This window comes from Erythrolamprus reginae, chromosome 4 (assembly GCF_031021105.1).
Source record: "Erythrolamprus reginae isolate rEryReg1 chromosome 4, rEryReg1.hap1, whole genome shotgun sequence".
Classification (NCBI taxonomy): domain Eukaryota; kingdom Metazoa; phylum Chordata; class Lepidosauria; order Squamata; family Dipsadidae; genus Erythrolamprus; species Erythrolamprus reginae.
Window position 1 is genome coordinate 105,255,719 of NC_091953.1, and position 4,526 is coordinate 105,260,244.

Here is a 4,526-nt window from a genome sequence, read left to right on the forward strand (position 1 = left end):
CGGAATAGTGCTCCGCTCCTGCACAGGGTTGGAAAAACCCTGCATGGAGGGCTGTTGCTGCCTGCGCCAGCACGCACCTGCCCACCTTAGAGGGAATGCTGGTGTTAATTCCTCCTCCTCTTTCTGTGACACAACTCTCCAGCTTGATGTCAATATTATGCACCATTATTAAAAACTTAAAATCACAGTGCCCTCTAGCGGTTCAAGTCACTTTGCAATAGAAAGTTGGCAAAGACATGTATATGAATGAATGTAGAAACAGAGTTGACCCAGGGTTAACATTTTGAGCAAATCATTGTAAAAACATCTGTTTCACAGAGAGGTCCTATTGAAATTTGTAATATTTTTTATGCTACCTTAACATAGCTAACCTTGAGAAGGGAAACTTCTATTTCTAACTTCAATAACAAGAACTATTTATTTATTTTTATTTGTTTTATCAATTACGTATTGGGGATGTACAAAGATATAACAGTGTTCATATACATGATACTAGTAAGAGAGAAACATGACTTAGGACAGGGGATGGAAGTGCACTTATGCACTTACCATATTTTTCTGTGTATAAGACACACCTTTTTCCTCCTTAAAAGAGACTGATAATTAGGGTGCATCTTATACTCTTCCCAGCTCTTACCTTGCAGGCTCTTTCATTGTTTCTCTCTGTGAAGAATATTTTCCAAGCCCTTTGCAGGGATTTTTCATTGCTCTAATTGGCTCCGACTAAGTTTCTTTCCATCCCTAACCAGGTGCTAACAATGATCTCAGCTCTTACTGGCTTGCAAGCTCTTTCGTTGTTACTCTCTGCAAAGAGTGTTTTCCAAACCCAGTCTTTGATTTTTCCCCCCCATTCTTTATTTCCTCCAAATGTTTCTTTCCAGCCTTAACCAGGTGCTAATAATGTCTCCAGCCTTTACCGGCTTGCAAGCTCTTTCATTGTTACTCTCTGCCAATAATGTTCTCCAAACCCTGTCTTTGTAGAGGGTTTTTTTTATTGCTTTACTTGTTCCAGATGTTTCTTTCAAGCCCTAACCAGGTGCTATTAATGTTCCCAAGTTCTTTTATTGTTACTCTCTGCAAAGAATGTTTTCCAAGCCCTAAGTCTTTGCAGGTATTTTCCCCCATTGGTTTAACTTGCTCAAAATGTTTCTTTCCAGCCCCAGCCACGTGTTAACAATATTCCCAGTTCTTACTGGCTTACAATCTCTTTCATTATTAACTCTCTGCGAAGAAGAATGTTTTCCAAGCCCCAAGTCTTTGCAGGTTTTTTTCCATTGCTCTACTTGCTCCAACAGTTTCTTTCCAGGTGCTAATGATGTTCCCAGCTCTTACTGCCCTTAACCAGGGGATAAAATAATGTGCTGAAGGTGACCAGACTAGGGACGCTAGCCAGATGAATATCTGGTAAGCAGATTCTTTTCCCTCTTTTCCTCCCCAAAAACTAATGTGTGTCTTATACCCTGGTGCGTCCTATACTCTGAAAATATGGTATTTATTATTAGAGTTGGAAGGGAACATGCAGATCATCTAGTCCAACCTCTTCTTGAGCAAGAAACCTTAGACCACCCCAGACAGATGGCAGTCCAATCTCTTTTTGAAAGAGTTGAGTATTGGGGCATTCACAATCTCCACTAGCAAGCCGTTCCACTGGTTGATCAGTCTCATCGTCAGGTTGAATCTCTCCTTGGTCAGTTTTCATCCATTGCTCCTAGTCTGGCACTCTGGTGCCCTGGAAAATAGTGTGACCTTGTCCTCTCTGTGGCAAGCCCTCAAGTATCTGAAGACTGCTATCCTTCCTCTGTGCTAGACTATCCATGCCCAGTTTCTGCAACCTTTCCTCATATGTTTTGGTTTTCAGACCCAAGATTTAATAAGATTTAATAGTATCTTAGTTCTCTATATTCTGAAATAAGAGGTGCCATAAATAGATCAATTTCTGAATCATATTACAAAAAACCATTGGCAATATTAAATCAATAGTTTGCATAGCTATGTCTGCTGTATTGATTCCTTCTTTTCTAAACTGCCTAAAATTTGCCAATTTTCTTGTACTATAGATTAGTTTAATTGATGTGTGTTTCACATTTACATCTTTCATCATTAAGTGTTTCCACTGGGACATTGTTGCTGTAATAAAAATAAAAATATTACTGTATGGGAGGGCACACAAGACTTATGTATGTTTCTGCTCCAGTGCACATGTGAGTAACGGCCAGCTGATATTTATTTATTTATTCATTCATTCATTCATTTATTAGATTTGTATGCCGCTCCTCTCCACAACAGCAATAAAACAATTCATGACAAATCTAATAATATAAAAACATTTTTAAAACCCCCGTTATTAAGCAGACATACACACAAACATACCATACATAAATTGTATAGGCCCGGGGGAGATATCTCAATTCCCCCATGCCTGGGGGCAAAGGTGGGTTTTAAGGAGTTTACGAAAGGCAAGGAGGGTGGGGGCAGTTCTATTCTTCGGGGGGAGCTGGTTACAAAGAGTCGGGGCCACCACCACAGAGAAGGCTCTTCCCCTGGCATCCGCCAAATGATATTGTTTAGTCGACGGGACCCGGAGAAGGCCAACTCTGTCGGACCTAATCGGTCGCTGGGATTTGTGCAGCAGAAGGCGGTCCCGGAGATATTCTGGTCCGATGCCATGAAGGGCTTTATAGGTTATAACCAACACTTTGAATTGTGACTGGAAATTGATCGGCAACCAATGCAGTCTGCGTTGGTGTAATACGGGCATACCTGGGGAAGCCCATGATTGCTCTCGCAGCTGCATTCTGCACGATCTGAAGTTTCCGAACACTTTTCAAAGGTAGCCTCATGTAGAGAGCATTACAGTAGTCGAATCTCGAGGTGATGAGGGCATGAGTGACTGTGAGTAGTGAGTCCCGGTCCAGATAGGGCCGCAACTGGTGTACCAGGCGAACCTGGGCAAACGTCCCCCTCGTTACAGCTGAAAGATGGTTCTCTAATGTGAGCTGTGGATCGAGGAGGATGCCTAAGTTGCGGACCCTCTCTGAGGAGGTCAGTAATTCCTCCCCCAGGGTTATGGACAGACAGATGGAATTGTCCTTGGGAGGCAGAACCCACAGCCACTCCATCTTATCCGGGTTGAGTTTGAGTCTGTTGACACCCATCCAGACCCCAACAGCCTCCAGGCACTGGCACATCACTTCCACTGCTTCGTTGACTGGACATGGGGTGGTGATGTACAACTGGGTATCATCTGCATACTGATGATACCTCACCCCATGCTTCTGGATGATCTCACCCAGCGGTTTCATGTAGATATTGAATAGCAGGGGGGAGAGGACTGACCCCTGAGGCACCCCACAAGGGAGTAACCTTGAGGTCGACCTCTGACCCCCCACTAACACTGACTGCAACCGACTGGAGAGTTAGGAGGAGAACCACTGAAGAACAGTGTCTCTCACTCCCAACCCCTCTAGCCGACGCAGAAGGATACCATGGTCGATGGTATTGAAAACTGCTGAGAGGTCAAGAAGCACCAGGACAGAGGATAAACCCCTATCCCGGGCCCGCCAGAAATCATCTATCAATGCGACCAAAGCAGTTTCCGTGCTGTAGCTGGGCCTGAATCCTGACTTTTGAGGGCCTAGATAATTGGCTTCTTCCAAGGACCGTTGGAGTTGGAGCGCCACCACCTTCTCAACAACCTTCCCCATAAAGGGAAAGTTGGAGACTGGCCCATAGTTGTTAAGAATGGCTGGGTCCAGGGAAGGCTTCTTGAGGAGGGAGCGCACAAGTGCCTCCTTGTAGAGATCTGGAAAGGACACCCTCCCCAAAGAAGCGTTGACAATCTCCTGCATACTCCTTAACATTTAACAATAATCATCACCTTCAAAATGAATATGTAATGAAGGTATGGTAAACTATTTCATACATGGACAAGGATTGGATAATAAAACCATAGTACTGGTTTTATTACTTTATATACAGTGGTAACTCAAGATACGAACCCCTCGTCTTACGAACAAGTCGTGATACGAACCCGGGGTTCAGAAAAATTTTGCCTCTTCTTACGAACTTTTTTCGAGTTATGAACCGGCGTTCGGAGACTGCTGGGAAGCCGCGCGGCTGTTTTAAAAGGTGACAGCCGGGCGGCGGGGCTCCCCAGCAGCCTCCCGAACGCCGGTTCGTAACTTGAAAAAAGTTCGTAAGAAGAGGCAAAATTTTTCTGAACCCCAGGTTCGGTTCGGGAGGTTGCTGGGAAGCCCCCCAGGCCAGCTGTGACCTTTTAAAACAGCCGCGCGGCTTCCCAGCTGTCTTCAAACGCCAAACGCGGAAGTTCGGGTTTGGCATTCAGCTTCAGGAGACATCTGGGAAGCCGCGTGGCTGTTTTAAAAGGTCACAGCCGGCCTGGGGGGCTTCCCAGCTACCTCCCGAACCCCGAACTTTTGCCGAACCTCTGGGTTCGGGGTTCGGGAGGTTGCTGGGAAGCCCCCAGGCCGGCTGTCACCTTTTGAAACAGCCGTGCGGCTTCCCAG